We start from the raw sequence: 24,748 nt of genomic DNA, 5'->3' as shown, positions 1-24,748 counted from the left end.
GACTCACAACATCCCTAGTTGAGGTCAGCAAAGCCCCGTCCCCACTGTAAACAGTGTTGACTGTGAGCCGCTTCCCCCCCCTGAGACGCCGGATGGTGGACCAGAATCTCTTCGAGGCCGTCCGGAAATCGTTCTCCATGGTCTCACCGAACTCCTCCCAGGCCCGAGTTTTTTTCTCAGCAACCGCCGAAGCCGCAGCCCGTCTGGCCTGTCGGTACCTATCAGCTGCTTCCAGGGTCCCACTGGCCAAAAAGGCCCGATAGGACTCCTTCTTCAGCTTGACGGCTTCCCTCACCACTGGTGTCCACCAGCAGGTTCGAGGGTTGCCGCCACGACAGGCACCGACCACCTTACGGCCACAACTCCGATCAGCTGCCTCGGCAATGGAGTCACGGAACATGGCCCATTCGGACTCAATGTCCCCCACCTCCCCCGGGATATGGTTGAAGCTCTGCCGGAGGTGGGAGTTAAAGCTCCTTCTGACGGGGGATTCTGACAAACGCTCCCAGCAGACCCTCACAATACGTTTGGGCCTGCCAGGTCTGATCGGCATCCTCCCCCACCAGCGGAGCCAACTCACCACCAGGTGGTGATCAGTTGACAGCTCCGCCCCTCTCTTCACCCGAGTGTCCAGGACATACGGCCGCAAGTCCGATGATACAACCACAAAGTCGATCATCGAACTGCGGCCAAGGGTGTCCTGGTGCCAAGTGCACATATGGACACCCTTATGTCTGAACATGGTGTTCGTTATGGACAGTCCATGACCAGCACAGAAGTCCAACAACATAACACCACTCTGGTTCAGATCGGGGGGGCCGTTCCTCCCAATCACACCCCTCCAGGTCTCACTGTCATTGCCCACGTGAGCATTGAAGTCCCCCAGCAGAACGAGGGAGTCTCCGGTAGGAGCATTCTCCAGTGCCTCCCCCAGAGACTCCAAAAAGGGTGGGTACTCTGAACTGCTGTTTGGCGCATAGGCACAAACAACAGTCAGGACTCGTCCCCCCACCCGAAGGCGGAGGGAGGCTACCCTCTCGTTCACTGGGGTAAACCCCAATGTACTGGCACACAGCCGGGGGGCAATAAGTATGCCCACACCTGCTCTGCGCCTCTCACCACGGGCAACTCCAGAGTGGAAGAGAGTCCAACCCCTCTCAAGAGGACTGGTTCCAGAGCCCAAGCCGTGCGTCGAGGTGAGTCCGACTATATCTAGCCGGAACCGCTCAGCCTCGCGCACCAGCTCCGGCTCCTTCCCCAACAGAGAGGTGACATTCCACGTCCCAAGAGCTAGCTTCAGTAGCCGAGGATCAGACCGCCAAGGCCTCTGCCTTCGGCCGCTACCCAGCTCACAACGCACCCGACCCCCTTGGCCCCTCCCACGGGTGGTGAGCCCGTCGGAAGGGGGACCCACGTCATCATTTCGGGCTATGCCCGACCGAGCCCCATGGGCACAGACCCGGCCACCAGGCGCCCGCTGCCGGGCCCCACCCCCGGGCCTGGCTCCGAGGTCCAAATTTTTTGTTCATCATAAGGGGTCTTTTGAGCTGTTCTTTGTCTGGTCCCTCATCTAGGATCTGCTTGCCTTGGGTGACCCTACCAGGGGCTTAAAGCCCCGAGCAACATAGCTCCCGGACTCATTGGGGCACGCAAACTCCCCCACCACGATAAGGTGACAGCTCAGGAGGGAGGGATGTCAGATCATAATTTGCAAAAAGCTGATGAGAAAGGGTCAAAAGCGAGATCAGAGGTGTTTGGCTGCAAGAAGGCCATAGTTTGCCAAAAGCGGGTAAGGTGCGAATGACCGACTAAATATCAACAAAAGTGGGGGCGGAGGTCTTCGGATGCAAGTGGGTGTGAATATTCCACCATACAAGTATGGTGGAGAGGAAGCTATGAATTGCTGACCATTGTTTGCAAAAAGCGGGTGAGAAAAGGTGCGAATGTCCAACCATACATGATCAAAACAGGGAGCGGACGTGTTTGGCTGCGACAAGGTTTTAATGTCCACCCATAATTAATGAATAGCGGGCAACAAGTAGGTTCCAATGCCCAACCATACATCATCAAAAGCAGGAGTGGATGTGTTCGGCTACAAGAAGGTTTGAATGTCCGAGCATAGTTTGTAAAAAGCGGGTAAGAAAAGCTTCGAATGCCCGAACATACACCATCAAAAGACAGACCGGACGTGTTCCGCTGTAAGGGTGTAAGGGTGTGAATGCCCAACCATAGTTGGTAAAAAGAAGGTAAGAAAAGGTTCAAATATCCGACTGTACACAATCAATAGCGGGAGCGGATGTGTTCGGCTACAAGAAGGTGTGAAAGTCTCACCATGGTTTGTAAAAAGCGGGTAAGAAAAGGTGCGAATGCCCGACAATGTATGATCAAAAGAGGGAGCGGAGGTTTTCGGCTACAAGAAGGTCTGAATGTCCGACCAAAGTTTGTAAAAAGTGGGTAAGAAAGGTTTGAATGCCCGACTATACACCATCAAAAGCGGGAGCGGAGGTGTTGCACTGTAAGACGGTGTGAATGTCTGACCATAGTTTGTAAAAAGCAGTAGGTGTGAATGTCAGATCATAATTTGCAAAAAGCTGATGAGAAAGGGTGAGAATGCCCTACTATACACCATCAAATGCGAGAGCGGAGGTGTTTGTCCGTGAGTAGGTGTGAATGTCCCACCCTAGTTGCTGAAAAATGTGTTAGAAAAGGTAAGAATGCCAGCCCATACATCATCAAAAGCGGGAGAGGTGGTGTTCGGCTGCAAGAAGGTGTGAATATCCAGCCATAATTACTCACAAACGGGTAAGAAAAGGTAAGAATACCAAACCATAAATTATCAAAAGCGGCAGCAGAGATGTTCGGCTGGTATTTATAAATGTCTAGATAGATTTGAACAAAAAACAACGTAGTATTTTGCAGTAAAAGAAAGAAAGGTTCAGAAATCCGAGAAAAAGCTTTTCATGAGTTCTGCATGATTTGGGATTTTGCTTATAAAATGCATTCCTTCAATCAAACTATGGTAAAACGGCTTTTACCTTCATATTTATCAATGTCTAGATCGACTTCAACAAAGAACAACATTAGACTTTGCAGTAGAAGAAAGAGAGACACTGAAGGATCAGGAATCCGAGAATAAGCTTATTTTCATACGTTCTGCATGATTTGGGATTTTGCTATAAAATGAATTCCTTCACTCAAACTATGTTAAAACTGCTTTTACCTTCATATTTATCAATGTCTAGATCGACTTCAACAAAGAACAACATTGTATATTGCAGTAGTAGAAAGAGCAACACTGAAGGAACAGGAATCCGAGAATAAGCTTACTTTCATACGTTCTGCATGATTTGGGATTTTATGTATAAAATGAATTCCTTCACTCAAACCAAGTGAAAACTTCTTTGTCCTTCATATTTATCAATGTCTAGATCGACTTCAACAAAGAACAACATTGTATATTGCAGTAGAAGAAAGAGAGACACTGAAGGAACAGGAATCCGAGAATAAGCTTCTTTTCATACGTTCTGCATGATTTGGGATTTTGCTATAAAATGAATTCCTTCACTCAAACTATGTTAAAACTGCTTTTAACTTCATATTTATCAATGTCTAGATCAACTTCAACAAAGAACAACATTGTATATTGCAGTAGAAGAGAGAGCAACACTGAAGGAACAGGAATCCGAGAATAAGCTTATTTTCATACGTTCTGCATGATTTCGGATTTTCCTATAAAATGAATTGCTTTGCTCAAACCAAGTTAAAATTGCTTTGTCTTCATATTTATCAATGTCAAAGCAGTTTTAACATAGTTTGAGTGAAGGAATTCATTTTAAAACAAAATCTCAAAACATGCACAACACATGAAAAGCTTATTCTCGGATTCCTGATCCTTCAGTGTTGCTATTTGTTATATTGCAAAGTACAACGTGTTTTCTTTGTTTAGTTTAAATCTATCTCGACATTGATAAATATGGAAGGACAAAGCAGGTTTAACTTGGTTTGAGCAAAGCAATTCATTTTGTAGCAAAATCCGAAATCGTGAAGAACTCATGAAAGCAAGCTTATACTCGGATTCCTGAAACTTTTAGATCTTAGATTTGCTCTTTCTTTTACTGCAAAGTACGTTGGGGGTTTTTTTTGTTTAAATCTTTCTAGACAAGGTAAATATGAAGGACAAATCAGTTTTAACATAGTTTGAGTGAAGGAATGCATTTTATAAGCAAAATCCCAAATCATGCAAAACTAACGAAAAGCTTTTTCTCGCTTTTCACTGCTTTTTACAAACTGGTCGGACGTTCACACCTTCTTGCAGCCGAACAATTCCGCTTCCACTTTTGATGGTGTATATTCGGGCATTCAAACCTTTTCTTACCCGCTTTTTACAAACCATGGTCGGACTTTCACACCTTCTTGCAGCCGAACACCACCTCTCCCGCTTTTGATGATGTATGGTCCAGCATTCTTACCTTTTCTAACACATTTTTCAGCAATTATGGTCGGACATTCACACCTACTCACAGCCAAACACTTCCGCTCCCGCATTTGATGGTGTTTAGTCAGGCATTCTCACCCTTTCTCATCAACTTTTTGCATATGATCTGATATTCACACCTACTTGCAGTCGAACACCTACGCTTCCGCTTTTGATAGTATATATTCGGGCATTCGAACCTTTTCTTACCCGCTTTTTACATACCATGGGTGGACTTTCACACCTTCTTGTAGCCGAACAACTCTGCTCCCGCTATTGATTGTGTACAGTCGGGTATTTTAACCTTTTCTTACCCGCTTTTTACCAACTATGGTCGGACATTCACACCTTCTTACAGCGGAACACGTCCGCTCCCTCTTTTGATGGTGTATGTTCGGGCATTCGAACCTTTTCTTACCTGCTTTTTACAAACCATGGTCGGACTTTCACACCTTCTTGTAGCCGAACACCTCCGCTCCCTCTTTTGATCATACATTGTTGGGCATTCGCACCTTGACTTACCCGCTTGTTACAAACTATAGTCAGACATTCACACGTTGCAGCTGAACCACCTCCGCTCCCTGTTTTGATCATGTATGGTCTGGCAATACTAGCTTTTCTTACCCGTTTGTGAGTAATTATGGCTGGACATTCACACCTACTTGCAGTCGAACAGCTCTGCTCCCGCTTTTGATTTTGTTTGGTTGGATATTCGACGCTTTTCTTAACTGCTTTTTACAAACTTTGGTCGGACGTTCAAACCTTCTTGCAACCGAACACCTCCGCTTCCGCTTTTGATGGTATATATTCGGGAATTCGAACCTTTTCTTACCCGCTTTTTACAAACCATGGTCGAACTTTCACACCTTCTTGCAGCCGAACAACTCCACTCCCGCTATTTATTGTGTACAGTCGGGTAGTTTAACCTTTTCTTACCCGCTTTTTACCAACTATGGTCGGACATTCACACCGTCTTACAGCGGAACACCTCCGCTTCCGCTTTTGATGGTGTATAGTCGGGCATGCGAACCTTTTCTTACCCGCTTTTTACAAACTATGGTCGGACATTCAAACCTTCTTGTAGCCGAAAGCCTCCGCTGCCTCTTTTGATCATACATTGTCGGGCATTCGCACCCTTTCTTACCCGCTTTTTATAAAACCATGGTCGGACTGTCACAACTTCTTGTAGCCGAACACATCTGCTCCCGCTATCGATTGTGTACAGTTGGGTTTTTTAACCTTTTCTTACCCGCTTTTTACCAGCTCTGGTCGGACATTCACACCTTCTTACAGCGGAACACGTCCGCTCCCTCTTTTGATGGTGTATTTTCGGTCATTCAAACCTTTTCTTACCCGCTTTTTACAAACTATGCTCGGACATTCAGACCTTCTTGCAGCTGAATCACCTCCGCTCCCTGTTTTGATTATGTATGGTCTGGCAATACTACCTTTTCTTACCCGTTTGTGAGTAATTATGGCTGGACATTCACACCTACTTTCAGCAGAACACCACCTCTCTCGCTTTTGATGATGTATGGACCGGCATTCTTACCTTTTCTAACACATTTTTCAGCAATTATGGTCGGACATTCCCACCTACTCAGAGCCGAACACCTCCGTTCCCGCATTTGATGGTGTATAGTCGGGCATTCTCACTCTTTCTCATCAGCTTTTTGCAAATTATGATCTGATATTCACAGCTGCTTTTGATAATGTATGGTTGGGCATTCGCACCTTTTTTTACCCATTTTTCAGGAATTATGGGTGGACATTCACACCGTCTTGCAGCTGAAAACATCCTCTCCCGCTTATGATCATGTGCGGTTTGATATTCGAAAATTTTCTTTCATGTTTTAAAGAAATTATTGATGGACATTCAGACCTTCTTGCAGCTGAACCCCTCTGCTCGCGCTTTTGATGGTGTATAGTAGGGCTTTCGAGCCTTTTCTTCCCGGTTTTTACAAATTATGGTTGGACATTCAGACCTTCTTGCAACCTAACACCTCCGCTCCCTCTTTTGATCATACATTGTCTGGCATTCGCACCTTGTCTTACGCGCTTTTTACAAACTTTAGTCGGACATTCAGACCTTCTTGCAGCTGAACCACCTCCGCTCCCTGTTTTGATCATGTATGGTCTGGCAATACTACCTTTTCTTACCCGTTTGTGAGTAATTTTGGCTGGACATTCACACCTACTCAAAGCCGAACAACTCCGCTACCGCATTTGATGGTGTATAGTCGGGCATTCTCACCCTTTCTCATCAGCTTTTTGCAAATTATGATCTGACATTCACACCTACTTGCAGTCGAACAGCTCTGCTCCCGCTTTTGATTATGTTTGGTTGGATATTCGAACCTTTTCTTAACTGCTTTTTACAAACTTTGTTTGGAGGTACACGTCTTCTTGAAGCCGAACACCTCCGCTTCCGCTTTTGATGGTGTATAGTCGGGCTTTCGAGCCTTTTCTTACCTGGTTTTTAGAAATTATGGTTGGACATTCAGACCTTGCAGCCGAACACCTCCGCTCCCTCTTTTGATCATACATTGTCGGTTATTCGCACCTTGTCTTACCCGCTTTTTGCAAACTATAGTCAGACATTCACACGTTGCAGCTGAACCACCTCTGCTCCCTGTTTTGATTATGTATGGTCTGGCAATACTACCTTTTCTTACCCGGTTGTGAGTAATTATGGCTGGACATTCACACCTACTTGCAGTCGAACAGCTCTGCTCCCGCTTTTGATTTTGTTTGGTTGGATATTCAAACCTTTTCTTAACTGCTTTTTACAAACTTTGGTCGGACGTTCACACCTTCTTGCAGCCGAACACCTCCGCTTCCGCTTTTGATAGTATATATTCGGGCATTCGAACCTTTTGTTACCCGCTTTTTACAAACCATGGGTGGACTTTCACACCTTCTTGTACCCGAACAACCCTGCTCCCGCTATTGGTGGTGTACAGTCGGGTATTTTAACCTTTTCTTACCCGCTTTTTACAAACTATGGTCGGACATTCACACCTTCTTACAGCGGAACACGTCTGCTCCACCTTTTAGTGTTCTATCACACCTTTTTTTCACCGCATTTTATGGATTATGGTTGGAAATTCTCAACCACTCTCATCCGAAGACCTCTCCTCCCGCTTTTGTGAATATATTTGAACTTTAGTCGGACATTCACACCTTCTTGCAGCTGAACCACCTCCGCTCCCTGTTTTGATCATGTATGATCTGGCAATACTACATTTTCTTACCTGTTTGTGAGTAATTATGGCTGGACATTCACACCTACTTTCAGCAGAACACCACCTCTCTCGCTTTTGATGATGTATGGACCGGCATTCTTACCTTTTCTAACACATTTTTCAGCAATTATGTTCGGAGATTCACACCTACTAACAGACGAACAACTCCGCTCCCGCATTTGATGGTGTATAGTTGTTGTTTTGCAAATTATGATCTGACATTCACACTTACTTGCAGTCGAACAGTTCTGCTCCCGCTTTTGATTATGTTTGGTTGGATATTCGAAACTTTTCTTAACTGCTTTTTACAAACTTTGGTTGGACGTTCAAACCCTCTTGTAGCCGAACACATCCACAGCTGCTTTTGATGATGTATGGTTGGGTATTCGCACCTTTTTTTTACCCATTTTTCAGTAATTATGGGTGGACATTCACACCTTCTTGCAGCTGAACACCTCCTCTCCCACTTATGATCATGTGCGGTTTGATTTTCAAAATTTTTACTTTAATTTTTTCTAGCAATTATTGATGGACATTCAGACCTTCTTGCAGCTGAACAACTCCGCTCCCTCTTTTGATCATAAATTGTCGGGCATTCGAACCTTTTCTTACCCGCTTTTTACAAAACTTGGTCGGACTTTCACACCTTTTAGTAGCCGAACAACTCCGCTCCCGCTATTGATTGTGTACAGTCGGGTATTTTAACCTTTTCTTACCCACTTTTTACCAACTATGGTCGGACATTCATAACTTCTTACAACGGAACACCTCCGCTCCTTATTTTGATGATGTATGGTTGGGCATTCAAACCTACTTGTTGCCCGCTTTTCATTAATTATGGGTGGACATTCACACCTTGTCGCAGCCAAACACCTCCGCTCCCTGTTTTGATGGTGTATAATGGTGGACATTCGCACCTTTTCTCACCCGCTTTTTACTATGGTCGGCCATTCACAGCTTCCTCTCCACCATACTTGTATGGTGGGATATTCACACCCACTTGCATCCGAAGACCTCCGCCCCCACTTTTGTTGATATTTAGTCGGTCATTCGCACCTTACCCGCTTTTGGCAAACTATGGCCTTCTTGCAGCCAAACACCTGATCTCGCTTTTGATGATGTAAGGTTGGGCATTCAGACCTTGCTTCACCTACTTTTCACCAAATATAGTCGGACATTCACACCTTCTTGCAGCCGAACACTTCCGCTCCACTTTTGAGTGTTCTATGTAGCATTCACACCTTTTTCTTCACCGCATTTTATAGATTATGGTTGGAAATTCTCACCCACTCTCATCCGAAGACCTCTCCTCCCGCTTTTGTTAATGTATAGTCGGGCATGAGAACCTTTTCTTACCCGCTTTTTACAAATTATGGTTGGACATTCACACCTACTTGCAGCCGAATACTGATACTGATCCTCCCGTAATAAAATGGTCGGATCTTATCAAACACACTTTGTTTCTTGTGACAATCAAGTCAGCGAAACAGCGTATACACGTCAAGACACTGAATCAAGTTTGCCACAAGAACTCATAAGTTTGGCAGTATTGCTCTGCCGTCAGCAATCATACACCCATTTTATTTTCGTGAGACATGTGCAGGCACCTGTTCATCTACTGTTCTATCACTATGAATTAGTTTATCTATTATCAATAAGGATACTTCTACAACTACTATCAAAGTATGTCCGGACTTCTTATGTTGTCAGTTGCTATATATGAATAAGTGGGTAGCTACTGACAAGCATTAAGCATGTCACACAGCCCAAACATATAACATTTCAGGACACACCACACAGTTAACAACCACAGTGAAGCGTGTCAAAGCCCAAACATGTAACATTCAACGGGACACTTACACAACACATTCAAATCAAACAGTCAGACAACATACAAGAACATATACCCCAGCCGGCATTGCTCCCTGCCTATTTTCCTACAGCTCACTATGTGTGCGCACACCTTTATTCACAAACTCTTCAACTTATACTCTTTTACCGAAGCTGCTACAGCTCGATTGGCCGAATACCCTTAGATCCTATTTCGGTGAATTTGACATCTGCCTTACATGTAACAGATTAGCGATTTAGTTTGAGTAAAGGAATTCATTTTATAGCAAAATCCCAAATCGTGAAGAACTCATGAAAGTAAGCTTATTCTCGGATTCATGAAACTTTAGATTTGCTCTGTCTTTTACTGCAAAGTACAACGTTGTTTTTTTTGTTTAAATCTTTCTAGACATGGTAAATATGAAGGACAAAGCAGTTTTAACATAGTTTGAGTGAAGGAATTCATTTTATAGATAAAATCCCAAGAGTCTGCTGAGAAACAAGAATGAATGAGAAGTAGACTTTAACACGGCTCTAGGAGCGAGCCGAGTGTGGGCTAACCGGGAGAATTGCTTGAAAGAAACGCGACACCGAATGAGCGGTCAGAACAAAGCCTCAATACGGTTTTCCCGTGGTGTTTTTGTTGCTGCCTTGTCTTTTGCACAGAGTAAAAGACAAGGCAGCCATCGAATAGGGCCCGATTGTTCCTACTTGGTCAGCCGAGGAGCAAGGGGGGGAGCAAGCGTCTCAACCAAGCAAAGCTCACCATGGGGAAGGTGGCTATGCCAACTAGCCTGATGCCCTGCTCCCGCAGTGATGGATAATCGTACTCTGGTTTCTCTTCATAACGTACAAGTCTTTCGCCTTTTACTAAAGACTTCCGTGGAAAGCAGCACTAATGAGTTGTTTCTATTTTTGGCAGGCTTTACCTTTGCGGGTGAAGCCCTTTCCGTCTGTGCAAAAGAAATCTTGTTACTGTGCAGAGTGACTTCTCTGAGTAGAGTCGCCTTACTTGTTGCAACTGTGCCGATGTTAATTGGATGGTGCTTGCTGGAGCGTGCGGGAGTGCAAAGTTATACCATTTAAAAGGGCTGAAGAGTGCTCAGTGCAGCGGGTGGGCGGAGGTGCAAAGTGACACTCTGGCCACCTATGGCCATAAAAAGAACACCGCTACAAGTGCGCATTGTGCCAGGAAGGGCCCTTGGACGTGAACCAGTGGACAGATATCACTTCTCGGCCTTTTGGCTAAGATCAAGTGTAGTACCTGTTCTTATCAGTTTAATATCTGATATGGCCTTTGTACGAGGACTACATATTAAATTGATTTTTAGCAATAGGAGTTGAAAAAGGAGCTTGCTCCGTTCACTCCAAGCATCGACCCGGTACTGCAGTGCCGCTGGGAACGGTGCGCTCTTCTCTGCTCTTGTGAAAAAGCAAACAGTGGTGCAGGATGGAAGTTTCAGGGAGCCCAAGATGAAACTTTCTTTTAGTCTGCTGAGAAAAGAGAGTGAATGCGAAGTAGACTTTAACACAGCTCTGGGGGCAAGCCGAGTGCGGGCTAACCGGGAGAATTACTTGAAAGAAACGCGACACTGAATGAGCGGTCAGAACAAAGCCTCAATACAGTGTTCCCGTGGTGTTTGTGGCTGCCTTGTCTTTTGCACAGAGTAAAAGACAAGGCAGCCATCGAATAGGGCCCGATTTTTCCTACTTGGTCAGTCGAGGATCATGGAGGGGGAGCAAGCGTCTCAACCAAGCAAAGCTCACCATGGGGAAGGTGGCTATGCCAACTAGCCTGATGCCCTGCTCCCGCAGTGACGGATAATCGTACTCTGGTTTCTCTTCATAACGTACAAGTCTTTCGCCTTTTACTAAAGACTTCTGTGGAAAGCAGCACTAATGAGTTGTTTCTATTTTTGGCAGGCTTTACCTTTGCGGGTGAAGCCCTTTCCGTCTGTGCAAAAGAAATCTTGTTACTGTGCAGAGTGACTTCTCTGAGTAGAGTCGCCTTACTTGTTGCGACTGTGCCGATGTTTGAAGCTGGAGTGCAACGTTGTTGCTTGGATGGTGCTTGCTGGAGCGTGCGGGAGTGCAAAGTTATACCATTTAAAAGGGCTGAAGAGTGCTCAGTGCAGCGGGTGGGCGGAGGTGCAAAGTGACACTCTGGCCACCTATGGCCATAAAAAGAACACCGCTACAAGTGTGCATTGTGCCAGGAAGGGCCCTCGGACGTGAACCAGTGGACAGTTATCGCTTCTCGGCCTTTTGGCTAAGATCAAGTGTAGTACCTGTTCTTATCAGTTTAATATCTGATATGGCCTTTGTACGAGGACTACATATTAAATGGATTTTTAGCAATAGGAGTTGAAAAAGGAGCTTGCTCCGTTCACTCCAAGCATCGACCCGGTACTGCAGTGCCGCTGGGAACGGTGCGCTCTTCTCTGCTCTTGTGAAAAAGCAAACAGTGGTGCAGGATGGAAGTTTCAGGGAGCCCAAGATGAAACTTTCTTTTAGTCTGCTGAGAAAAGAGAGTGAATGCGAAGTAGACTTTAACACAGCTCTGGGGGCGAGCCGAGTGCGGGCTAACCGGGAGAATTGCTTGAAAGAAACGCGACACTGAATGAGCGGTCAGAACAAAGCCTCAATACGGTTTTCCCGTGGTGTTTTTGTTGCTGCCTTGTCTTTTGCACAGAGTAAAAGACAAGGCAGCCATCGAATAGGGCCCGATTGTTCCTACTTGGTCAGCCGAGGAGCAAGGGGGGGAGCAAGCGTCTCAACCAAGCAAAGCTCACCATGGGGAAGGTGGCTATGCCAACTAGCCTGATGCCCTGCTCCCGCAGTGACGGATAATCGTACTCTGGTTTCTCTTCATAACGTACAAGTCTTTCGCCTTTTACTAAAGACTTCCGTGGAAAGCAGCACTAATGAGTTGTTTCTATTTTTGGCAGGCTTTACCTTTGCGGGTGAAGCCCTTTCCGTCTGTGCAAAAGAAATCTTGTTACTGTGCAGAGTGACTTCTCTGAGTAGAGTCGCCTTACTTGTTGCGACTGTGCCGATGTTTGAAGCTGGAGTGCAACGTTGTTGCTTGGATGGTGCTTGCTGGAGCGTGCGGGAGTGCAAAGTTATACCATTTAAAAGGGCTGAAGAGTGCTCAGTGCAGCGGGTGGGCGGAGGTGCAAAGTGACACTCTGGCCACCTATGGCCATAAAAAGAACACCGCTACAAGTGTGCATTGTGCCAGGAAGGGCCCTCGGACGTGAACCAGTGGACAGTTATCGCTTCTCGGCCTTTTGGCTAAGATCAAGTGTAGTACCTGTTCTTATCAGTTTAATATCTGATATGGCCTTTGTACGAGGACTACATATTAAATGGATTTTTAGCAATAGGAGTTGAAAAAGGAGCTTGCTCCGTTCACTCCAAGCATCGACCCGGTACTGCAGTGCCGCTGGGAACGGTGCGCTCTTCTCTGCTCTTGTGAAAAAGCAAACAGTGGTGCAGGATGGAAGTTTCAGGGAGCCCAAGATGAAACTTTCTTTTAGTCTGCTGAGAAAAGAGAGTGAATGCGAAGTAGACTTTAACACAGCTCTGGGGGCGAGCCGAGTGCGGGCTAACCGGGAGAATTGCTTGAAAGAAACGCGACACTGAATGAGCGGTCAGAACAAAGCCTCAATACGGTGTTCCCGTGGTGTTTGTGGCTGCCTTGTCTTTTGCACAGAGTAAAAGACAAGGCAGCCATCGAATAGGGCCCGATTTTTCCTACTTGGTCAGCCGAGGAGCAAGGAGGGGGAGCAAGCGTCTCAACCAAGCAAAGCTCACCATGGGGAAGGTGGCTATGCCAACTAGCCTGATGCCCTGCTCCCGCAGTGACAGATAATCGTACTCTGGTTTCTCTTCATAATGTACAAGTCTTTCGCCTTTTACTAAAGACTTCCGTGGAGAGCAGCACTAATGAGTTGTTGCTTTTTTTGGCAGGCTTTACCTTTGCGGGTGAAGCCCTTTCTGTCTGTGCAAAAGAAATCTTGTTACTGTGCAGAGTGACTTCTCTGAGTAGAGTTGCCTTACTTGTTGCGACTGTGCCGACGTTTGAAGCTGGAGTGCAAAGTTGTTGCTTGAATGGTGCTCGCTGGAGCGTGCGGGAGTGCAAAGTTATACCATTTAAAAGGGCTGAAGAGTGCTCAGTGCAGCGGGTGGGCGGAGATGCAAAGTGACACTCTGGCCACCTCGAAAACCGAGGTTACATCCAGTACCAGGGGCAGCCCAAGCTCTGCCGCAAGTGTGGTGAGCATGGGCACCTGGTTGAGGCTTGTACCAAGGTGATATGTGGGAAGTGCAGAGAAATTGGGGACACTTTTGGAGAGTGTCCAAATGGCAGGAAATGTAATCTCTGTGGAGAATTAAATCACCTCTTCTGAGATTGCCCTAAATCTTTTGCCAACAAATTAAAGACGGTAAAGCCACAGTCAAGCCAACAAAGAGAAGGACCAGAGGTGGCAGTTGGTGAACAAAGTGAAGAGGTTGACCCAATAAATTCAAACTTCCCGCTAAAAGCTTGGATTGGAAGTGAGGAGCAAAAAGGAGAGGGGCCTGTAGAGGCCTCACCACTCAGTGCTGAAGTCTGTGAGAATTCACAGGCAGAGGGTGGAGCTAAGCTAAATGAGGAGGAAGAGCAGACAGGTGAGTCTAGTGAAGGTACTCACCTCCCCGAAGGTCAACAGCCGAGGAGGACGGCATCTGAGTTGTCCTCTGATTCCCTTTAGCTCTGCAATCAACCCCCAGGGACTCAAAGTTAAATGCAACATTGCATCAGAGGCCAACACGAGAGTCCGAAAAGGAGAGCTAGTTTCCCAAGAAATAACCTGAGTGTGTAATTTGTTTTGATAACTTAGAAAAACGAAAATGACATACCTACTTTCCTTTATCCTTTTAATGGTTCTCACCTTCTCAACACTAAATGTGAGAAGTGTGAAATCAAAGACAAGAGCCCAGAGTATTATATCCTTCTTAGACTCCATAAAATCAGATGTGTTTTTAATACAAGAATGTGGACTACCTTTTTTGAAAAACCATAGACAATGGGAGGAAATGTGGCCCAATTTATCGATATGGAGTGGCTCAAATCAAATTAAAAATGATGGTGTGGCCATTCTAATTAAAAATCCGCATGTTCTGGTGCGAGACGGACGGGCACTTTTAGCACACTTGAATTTTATGGGGCAAGACTTTAACCTCTTAAATATTTATGGTTTCAATGGAAAAAATGACAGGTATGACCTTTTAGAAGATTACTCACAAACGGGTAAGAAATGGTAGTATTGCCAGACAATACATGATCAAAACAGGGAGCGGAGGTGGTTCAGCTGCAAGGTGTGAATTTCTGACTAAAGTTTGTAAAAAGCGCGTAAGACAAGGTGCGAATGCCCAACAATGTATGATCAAAAGAGGGAGCGAAGGTTTTCGGCTGCAAGGTCTGAATGTCCAACCATAATTTGTAAAAACCGGGGAAGAAAAGGCTCGAAAGCCCGACTATACACCATCAAAAGCGGGAGCGGAGGTGTTCAGCTGCAAGAAGGTGTGAATGTCCGACCATAGTTGGTAAAAAGCGGGTAAGAAAAGGTTAAAATGCCCGACTGTACACCATCAAAAGCGGAAGCGGAGGTGTTCGGCTTCAAGAAGACGTGAACCTCCGAACAAAGTTTGTAAAAAGCAGTTAAGAAAAGGTTCGAATATCCAACCAAACATAATCAAAAGCGGGAGCAGAGCTTTTCGACTGCAAGTAGGTGTGAATGTCAGATCATAATTTGCAAAAAGCTGATGAGAAAGGGTGAGAATGCCCGACTATACACCATCAAATGCGGTAGCGGAGTTGTTTGTCTGTGAGTAGGTGTGAATCTGCGACCATAATTGCTGAAAAATGTGTTAGAAAAGGTAAGAATGCCGGTCCATACATCATCAAAAGCGAGAGAGGTGGTGTTCTGCTGAAAGTAGGTGTGAATGTCCAGCCATAATTACTCACAAACGGGTAAGAAAAGGTAGTATTGCCAGACCATACATGATCAAAACAGGGAGCGGAGGTGGTTCAGCTGCAACGTGTGAATGTCTGACTATAGTTTGTAAAAAGCGGGTAAGACAAGGTGCGAATGCCCGACAATGTATAATCAAAAGAGGGAGCGGAGGTGTTCGGCTGCAAGGTCTGAATGTCCAACCATAATTTCTAAAAACCGGGTAAGAAAAGGCTCAAAAGCCCGACTTTACACCATCAAAAGCGGTAGCGGAGGTGTTCAGCTGCAACGTGTGAATGTCTGACTATAGTTTGTAAAAAGCTGGTAAGACAAGGTGCGAATGCCCGACAATGTATAATCAAAAGAGGGAGCGGAGGTGTTCGGCTGCAAGGTCTGAATGTCCAACCATAATTTCTAAAAACCGGGTAAGAAAAGGCTCAAAAGCCCGACTTTACACCATCAAAAGTGGGAGCGGAGGTGTTCAGCTGCAAGAAGGTGTGAATGTTCGACTAAAGTTTGTAAAAATCTGGTAAGACAAGGTATGAATGTCCGACAATGTATGATCAAAAGCGGGAGCGGAGATGTTCAGCTGCAAGAAGGTCTGAATGTCCATCAATAATTGCTAGAAAAAATTAAAGTAAAAATTTCGAAAATCAAACCGCACATGATCATAAGTGGGAGAGGAGGTGTTCAGCTGCAAGAAGGTGTGAATGTCCACCCATAATTCCTTAAAAATGGGTAAAAAAAAAGGTGCGAATACCCAACCATACATCATCAAAAGCAGGTGTTAATGTCAGATCATAATTTGCAAAAAGCTGATGAGAAAGGGTGAGAATGCCCGACTATACACCATCAAATGCGGGAGCGGAGTTGTTTGTCTGTGAGTAGGTGTGAATCTGCGACCATAATTGCTGAAAAATGTGTTAGAAAAGGTAAGAATGCCGGTCCATACATCATCAAAAGCGAGAGAGGTGGTGTTCTGCTGAAAGTAGGTGTGAATGTCCAGCCATAATTACTCACAAACGGGTAAAAAAAAGTAGTATTGCCAGACCATACATGATCAAAACAGGGAGCGGAGGTGGTTCAGCTGCAAGAAGGTGTGAATGTCCGACTAAAGTTCAAATATATTAACAAAAGCGGGAGGAGAGGTCTTCGGATAGATTGGTTGAGAATTTCCAACCATAATCTATAAAATGCGGTGAAAAAAAGGTGTGATAGAACACTAAAAGGTGGAGCGGAAGTGTTCGGCTGCAAGAAGGTGTGAATGTCCGACTATATTTGGTGAAAAGCAGGTGAAGCAAGGTCTGAATGCCCAACCTTACATCATCAAAAGTGAGATCAGAGGTGTTTGGCTGCAAGAAGGCCATAGTTTGCCAAAAGCGGGTAAGGTGCGAATGACCGACTAAATATCAACAAAAGTGGGGGCGGAGGTCTTCGGATGCAAGTGGGTGTGAATATCCCACCATACAAGTATGGTGGAGAGGAAGCTGTGAATTGCTGACCATAGTTTGCAAAAAGCGGGTGAGAAAAGGTGCGAATGTCCAACCATACACCATCAAAACAGGGAGCGGAGGTGTTTGGCTGCGACAAGGTGTGAATGTCCACCCATAATTAATGAAAAGCGGGCAAGAAGTAGGTTCGAATGCCCAACCACTCATCATCAAAAGCAGGAGTGGATGTGTTCGGCTATAAAAAGGTTTGAATGTCCGAGCATAATTTGTAAAAAGCGGGTAAGAAAAGGTTCGAATGCCCGAACATACACCATCAAAAGAGGGAGCGGAGGTGTTCCGCTGTAAGAAGGTGTGAATGTCCGACCAGAGTTGGTAAAAAGCGGGTAAGAAAAGGTTAAAAAACCCGACTGTACACAATCAATAGCGGGAGCAGATGTGTTCGGCTACAAGAAGGTGTGACAGTCCGACCATGGTTTGTAAAAAGCGGGTAAGAAAAGGTGCAAATGCCCGACAATGTATGATCAAAAGAGGGAGCGGAGCTTTTCGGCTACAAGAAGGTTTGAATGTCCGACCATAGTTTGTAAAAAGCGGGTAAGAAAAGGTTCGAATGCCCGACTATACACCATCAAAAGCGGAAGCGGAGGTGTTCCGCTGTAGACGGTGTGAATGTCCGACCATAGTTGTTAAAAAGCGGGTAAGAAAAGGTTAAACTACACGACTGTACACAATCAATAGCGGGAGTGGAGTTGTTCGGCTACAAGAAGGTGTGAAAGTCCGACCATGGTTTGTAAAAAACGGGTAAGAAAAGGTTCGAATTCCCGAATATATACCATCAAAAGCGGAAGCGGAGGTGTTCGGTTGCAAGAAGGTGTGAACGTCCGACCAAAGTTTGTAAAAAGCAGTTAAGAAAAGGTTCGAATATCCAACCAAACAAAATCAAAAGCAGGAGCAGAGCTGTTCGACTGCAAGTAGGTGTGAATGTCCAGCCATAATTACTCACAAACGGGTAAGAAAAGGTAGTATTGCCACTCCATACATGATCAAAACAGGGAGCGGAGGTGGTTCAGCTGCAACGTGTGAATGTCTGACTATAGTTTGTAAAAAGCGGGTAAGACAAGGTGCGAATGCCCGACAATGTATGATCAAAAGTGGGAGCGGAGGTGTTCGGCTGCAAGGTCTGAATATCCAACCATAATTTCTAAAAACCGGGTAAGAAAAGGCTCGAAAGCCCGACTTTACACCATCAAAAGCGGGAGCGGAGGTGTTCAGCTGCAAGAAGGTGTGAATGTTCGACTAAAGTTTGTAAAAATCTGGTAAGACAAGGTATGAATGTCCGACAATGTATGATCAAAAGCGGGAGCGGAGGTGTTCATCTGCAAGCAGGTCTGAATGTCCATCAATAATTGCTAGAAAACATGAAAGTAAAAATTTCTAAAATCAAACCACACATGATCATAAGTGGGAGAGGAGGTGTTCAGCTGCAAGAAGGTGTGAATATCCACCCATAATTCCTGAAAAATGGGTAAAAAAAAGGTGCGAATGCCCAACCATACATCATCAAAAGCAGCTGTGGATGTGTTCGGCTACAAGAAGGTGTGAAGGTCCAACCAAAGTTTGTAAAAAGCAGTTAAGAAAAGGTTCGAATATCCAACCAAACATAATCAAAAGCGGGAGCAGAACTCTTCGACTGCAAGTAGGTGTGGATGTCAGATCATGATTTGCAAAAAGCTGATGAGAAACGGTGAGAATGCCCGACTATACACCATCAAATGCGGGAGCGGAGTTGTTTGTCTGTGAGTAGGTGTGAATCTGCGACCATAATTGCTGAAAAATGTGTTAGAAAAGGTAAGAATGCCGGTCCATACATCATCAAAAGCGAGAGAGGTGGTGTTCTGCTGAAAGTAGGTGTGAATGTCCAGCCATAATTACTCACAATCGGGTAAGAAAAGGTAGTATTGCCAGACCATACATGATCAAAACAGGGAGCGGAGGTGGTTCAGCTGCAACGTGTGAATGTCTGACTATAGTTTGTAAAAAGCGGGTAAGACAAGGTGCGAATGCCCGACAATGTATAATCAAAAGAGGGAGCGGAGGTGTTCAGCTGCAAGAAGGTGTGAATGTTCGACTAAAGTTTGTAAAAATCTGGTAAGACAAGGTGCGAATGCCCGACAATGTATGATCAAAAGCGGGAGCGGAGGTGTTCAGCTGCAAGAAGGTCTGAATGTCCATCAATAATTGCTAGAAAAAAATAAAGTAAAAATTTCGAAAATCAAACCGCACATGATCATAAGTGGGAGAGGAGGTGTTCAGCTGCAAGAAGGTGTGAATGTCCACCCATAATTGCTGAAAAATGGGTAAAAAAAAGGTGCGAATACCCAACCATACATCATCAAAAGCAGGTGTTAATGTCAGATCATAATTTGCAAAAAGCTGATGAGAAAGGGTGAGAATGCCCGACTATACACCATCAAATGCGGGAGCGGAGTTGTTTGTCTGTGAGTAGGTGTGAATCTCCGACCATGATTGCTGAAAAATGTGTTAGAAAAGGTAAGAATGCCGGTCCATACATCATCAAAAGCGAGAGAAGTGGTGTTCTGCTGAAAGTAGGTGTGAATGTCCAGCCATAATTACTCACAAACGGGTAAGAAAAGGTAGTATTGCCAGACCATACATGATCAAAACAGGGAGCGGAGGTGGTTCAGCTGCAAGAAGGTGTGAATGTCCGACTAATGTTCAAATATATTAACAAAAGCGGGAGGAGAGGTCTTCGGATGAGAGTGGTTGAGAATTTCCAACCATAATCTATAAAATGCGGTGAAAAAAAGGTGTGATAGAACACTAAAAGGTGGAGCGGAAGTGTTCGGCTGCAAGAAGGTGTGAATGTCCGACTATATTTGGTGAAAAGCAGGGGAAGCAAGGTCTGAATGCCCAACCTTACATCATCAAAAGCGAGATCAGAGGTGTTTGGCTGCAAGAAGGCCATAGTTTGCCAAAAGCGGGTAAGGTGCGAATGACCGACTAAATATCAACAAAAGTGGGGGCGGAGGTCTTCGGATGCAAGTGGGTGTGAATATCCCACCATACAAGTATGGTGGAGAGGAAGCTGTGAATTGCTGACCATAGTTTGCAAAAAGCGGGTGAGAAAAGGTGCGAATGTCCAACCATACGTGATCAAAACAGGGAGCGGAGGTGTTTGGCTGCGACAAGGTGTGAATGTCCACCCATAATTAATGAAAAGCGGGCAAGAAGTGGGTTCGAATGCCCAACCACACATCATCAAAAGCAGGAGTGGATGTGTTCGGCTATAAGAAGGTTTGAATGTCCGAGCATAGTTTGTAAAAAGCGGGTAAGAAAAGGTTCGAATGCCCGAACATACACCATCAAAAGAGGGAGCGGAGGTGTTCCGCTGTAAGAAGGTGTGAATGTCCGACCAGAGTTGGTAAAAAGCGGGTAAGAAAAGGTTAAAAAAACCCGACTGTACACAATCAATAGCGGGAGCAGATGTGTTCGGCTACAAGAAGGTGTGACAGTCCGACCATGGTTTGTAAAAAGCGGGTAAGAAAAAGGTGCAAATGCCCGAAAATGTATGATCAAAAGAGGGAGCGGAGCTTTTCGGCTACAAGAAGGTTTGAATGTCCGACCATAGTTTGTAAAAAGCGGGTAAGAAAAGGTTCGAATGCCCGACTATACACCATCAAAAGCGGAAGCGGAGGTGTTCCGCTGTAGACGGTGTGAATGTCCGACCATAGTTGGTAAAAAGCGGGTAAGAAAAGGATAAACTACACGACTGTACACAATCAATAGCGGGAGTGGAGTTGTTCGGCTACAAGAAGGTGTGAAAGTCCGACCATGGTTTGTAAAAAACGGGTAAGATAATGTTCGAATTCCCGAATATATACCATCAAAAGCGGAAGCGGAGGTGTTCGGTTGCAAGAAGGTGTGAACGTCCGACCAAAGTTTGTAAAAAGCAGTTAAGAAAAGGTTCGAATATCCAACCAAACAAAATCAAAAGCAGGAGCAGAGCTGTTCGACTGCAAGTAGGTGTGAATGTCCAGCCATAATTACTCACAAATGGGTAAGAAAAGGTAGTATTGCCACTCCATACATGATCAAAACAGGGAGCGGAGGTGGTTCAGCTGCAACGTGTGAATGTCTGACTATAGTTTGTAAAAAGCGGGTAAGACAAGGTGCGAATGCCCGACAATGTATGATCAAAAGAGGGAGCGGAGGTGTTCGGCTGCAAGGTCTGAATATCCAACCATAATTTCTAAAAACCGGGTAAGAAAAGGCTCGAAAGCCCGACTTTACACCATCAAAAGCGGGAGCGGAGGTGTTCAGCTGCAAGAAGGTGTGAATGTTCGACTAAAGTTTGTAAAAATCTGGTAAGACAAGTTATGAATGCCCGACAATGTATGATCAAAAGCGGGAGCGGAGGTGTTCAGCTGCAAAGAAGGTCTGAATGTCCATCAATAATTGCTAGAAAACATGAAAGTAAAAATTTCTAATATCAAACCGCGCATGATCATAAGTGGGAGAGGAGGTGTTCAGCTGCAAGAAGGTGTGAATGTCCATCAATAATTGCTAGAAAACATGAAAGTAAAAATTTCTAAAATCAAACCGCACATGATCATAAGTGGGAGAGGAGGTGTTCAGCTGCAAGAAGGTGTGAATATCCACCCATAATTCCTGAAAAATGGGTAAAAAAAAGGTGCGAATGCCCAACCATACATCATCAAAAGCAGCTGTGGATGTGTTCGGCTACAAGAAGGTGTGAACGTCCAACCAAAGTTTGTAAAAAGCAGTTAAGAAAAGGTTCGAATATCCAACCAAACATAATCAAAAGCTTGAGCAGAACTGTTCGACTGCAAGTAGGTGTGGATGTCAAATCATAATTTGCAAAAAGCTGATGAGAAAGGGTGAGAATGCCCGACTATACACCATCAAATGCGGGAGCGGAGTTGTTCGTCTGTGAGTAGGTGTGAATCTCCGAACATAATTGCTGAAAAATGTGTTAGAAAAGGTAAGAATGCCGGTCCATACATCATCAAAAGCGAGAGAGGTGGTGTTCTGCTGAAAGTAGGTGTGAATGTCCAGCCATAATTACTCACAAACGGGTAAGAAAAGGTAGTATTGCCATACCATACATGATCAAAACAGTAAGCGGAGGTGGTTCAGCTGCAAGAAGGTGTGGATGTCTGACTATAGTTTGTAAAAAGCGGGTAAGACAAGGTGCGAATGCCCGACAATGTAAGGCAAGGCAAGACAAGGCAAGTATATTTGTATAGCACAATTCAACAACAAGGTGATTCAAAGTGCTTCACAGAGACATTAAAACAGAAGAAATAAAAAGCATGATTTAAAATTTAAACAAAAGAAGGAAATAAGAACAATAGATAAAATCAGAAAAAATTATATATATGAAAGATAAAATCAATAGTTAAAACAAGATTCCGTTTTGAAACTCAAGCTTATTCAAATGCAGCTGAAAATAGATGTGTCTTCAACCTGGACTTAAATACACTGAGTGTTTCAGCTGATCTGAGGCTTTCTGGGACTTTGTTCCAGACATGTGGAGCATAGAAGCTGAATGCAGCTTCTCCATGTCTGGTTTTGACTCTGGGAACTGATAAAATACCGGATCCAGATGACCTGAGGGGTCTGGAAGGTTCATAGTGGGTCAGGAGGTCACTGATGTATTTTGGTCCTTGACCATTCAGAGCTTTATAGACCAGCATCAGAACTTTAAAGTCTATCCTCTGATGGACAGGCAGCCAGTGTAAAGACTTGAGAGCTGGACTGTGATGTGCTCCACTTTTTTGGTCTTAGTGAGGACTCGAGCAGCTGAGTTCTGGATGAGCTGCAGTTGTCTAACTGACTTTTTAGGCAGACCTGTAAAGATGCTATTACAATAATCAAGCCTACTAAAGATGAATGCATGGACTAGTTTTTCCAGGTCCTGCTGAGACATCAGATCTTTTAGCCTTGATATATTCTTAAGGTGATAGTAGGCTGACTTTGTTAATGCCTTAATGTGTTTGTCCAAATTTAGGTCTGAGTCCATCACTACACCCAGATTTCTGGCCTGGTTGGTCGTTTTTAGATTTATAGATTGAAGCTCTGTGGTGACTTTCAATCGTTTATCTTTGGCTCCAAAGACAATTACCTCAGTTTTGTTTTTGTTTAGCTGGAGGAAGTTGTGGCACATCCAGTCATTAATCTCCTCAATGCATTTTCCAAGGGCCTGTACAGGCCCTCTGTCTCCTGGTGACATTGTTATATACATCTGTGTGTCATCTGCATAGCTATGGTAGTTTATTTGGTTGTTTTTTATAATCTGTGCCAATGGGAGCATGTAGATGTTAAACAGAAGAGGTCCCAGGATGGAACCTTGGGGAACTTGTGATTCTTGTCTGCTCAGATGTAAAGTTACCTATTGACACAAAGTACTTCCTGTTCTCTAAGTATGTTTTGAACCAGTTTAGTACAGTTCCGGAAAGACCAGCCCAGTTCTCCAGTTGTTTGAGTAATATATTGTGGTCAACTGTATCAAAGGCAGCACTGAGATCCAGTAAAACTAAGACTGACATTTTTCCACTGTCTGTATTCAGACATATGTCATTAAACACTTTGGTCAGAGCAGTCTCAGTGCTGTGGTGCTGTCTAAAGCCTGACTGGAAGGTATCATAGCAGTTATTTTGTGTTAAAAAGTAATTAAGCTGTTGAAAAACCGCTTTTTCAATGATCTTACTTAAAAATGGGAGATTTGAGATGGGCCTGTAGTTGTTCATTTGCGTCTTATCAAGATTGTCCTTTTTCAGCAGAGGTTTAATTACAGCTGTTTTTAGTGGCTCTGGAAACGCACCTGACGTTAAGGACAGGTTCACAATCAGTAACAGGTCTGACTCCAAAGTCTTTGAGACCCCTTTGAAAAAACCTGTTGGTAGGATGTCTAAACAGCAAGAGGAGGACTTCAGGTGACGTAAGATGTCCTCCAGGTCTTTACTGTTAATGGGTTGAAATAGTGTCATGGTGTTTAAACCGGTTTTCGGTGGACACAGTACATATGCTGAACCTGCTGCTGATGTACCAACTGCTTGTCTAATATTTTGGACTTTGTCTATGAAGAATTTGGCAAAGTCATTGCAGGCCATGGTGGAATGGAGTTCATTTGCCACTGACACAGGAGGGTTTGTTAGCCTGTCAACTGTAGCAAATAAGGCCCGAGCATTATGACTGTTTTTGGTGATGATGTCAGGGAAGTAGGATTTCCTTGCATTCCTCAGTTGTAAATTATAAGAGTGAAGTTTCTCTTTATAGATGTCATAATGAACCTGGAGATTTGTTTTTCTCCATCGGCGCTCAGCTTTCCGACACACTCTTTTCCCATTTTTCACCAGTGTGGAATTTCGCCATGGAGACTTCTTCCTTCCAGAGATAACCTTCACCTTAATGGGAGCAATAGTATCCATAACATTTAACATTTTAGTATTAAAGCTACTGACGAGCTCACTGACTGAACCCCCGGACAGGGCAGGTGCTAAGGAGAAAACCTGGTTAAAGATCTTACTACTGTTTTCAGTTTTGAGATCACTGCTGTTGAGACATTTGTGTGCACTGAAATCGTACTCTCAAAGAAAACACAGGAATGGTCAGACAGGCCCACATCAGACACAGTAATCTTTGAAATGCTTAGACCCTTGGAGATCACTAAGTCTAGAGTGTGCCCCCTATTGTGCGTAGGCTCTGTTA

General features: G+C 44.6%; 7 non-coding genes across 7 annotated transcripts; all 7 read left to right on the top strand.

The window, feature by feature from the left end:
- Positions 1-10,375: 10,375 nt before the first annotated feature.
- Positions 10,376-10,489, top strand: LOC140308197 (U5 spliceosomal RNA). Its single transcript, XR_011916165.1, has one exon. It is a non-coding gene; the product is annotated as a U5 spliceosomal RNA (small nuclear RNA).
- A 285-nt stretch (positions 10,490-10,774) lies between these two features.
- On the top strand, positions 10,775-10,965 carry LOC140307850 (U2 spliceosomal RNA). Its single transcript, XR_011915878.1, has one exon. It is a non-coding gene; the product is annotated as a U2 spliceosomal RNA (small nuclear RNA).
- Positions 10,966-11,376: 411 nt separating this feature from the next.
- On the top strand, positions 11,377-11,490 carry LOC140308393 (U5 spliceosomal RNA). Its single transcript, XR_011916344.1, has one exon. It is a non-coding gene; the product is annotated as a U5 spliceosomal RNA (small nuclear RNA).
- Positions 11,491-11,798: 308 nt separating this feature from the next.
- Positions 11,799-11,989, top strand: LOC140307927 (U2 spliceosomal RNA). The gene has a single exon (XR_011915947.1). It is a non-coding gene; the product is annotated as a U2 spliceosomal RNA (small nuclear RNA).
- Positions 11,990-12,401: 412 nt separating this feature from the next.
- On the top strand, positions 12,402-12,515 carry LOC140308196 (U5 spliceosomal RNA). The gene has a single exon (XR_011916164.1). It is a non-coding gene; the product is annotated as a U5 spliceosomal RNA (small nuclear RNA).
- A 308-nt stretch (positions 12,516-12,823) lies between these two features.
- On the top strand, positions 12,824-13,014 carry LOC140307926 (U2 spliceosomal RNA). Its single transcript, XR_011915946.1, has one exon. It is a non-coding gene; the product is annotated as a U2 spliceosomal RNA (small nuclear RNA).
- Positions 13,015-13,425: 411 nt separating this feature from the next.
- Positions 13,426-13,539, top strand: LOC140308376 (U5 spliceosomal RNA). The gene has a single exon (XR_011916329.1). It is a non-coding gene; the product is annotated as a U5 spliceosomal RNA (small nuclear RNA).
- The last annotated feature ends 11,209 nt before the right edge of the window (positions 13,540-24,748 follow it).

Source organism: Leuresthes tenuis, unplaced genomic scaffold, assembly GCF_036924035.1.
Source record: "Leuresthes tenuis unplaced genomic scaffold, fLeuTen1.0.hap1 SCAF_5, whole genome shotgun sequence".
Classification (NCBI taxonomy): domain Eukaryota; kingdom Metazoa; phylum Chordata; class Actinopteri; order Atheriniformes; family Atherinopsidae; genus Leuresthes; species Leuresthes tenuis.
The sequence above is the reverse complement of the archived record's forward strand: the minus strand, read 5'-3'. Positions and strand labels throughout refer to the sequence as shown.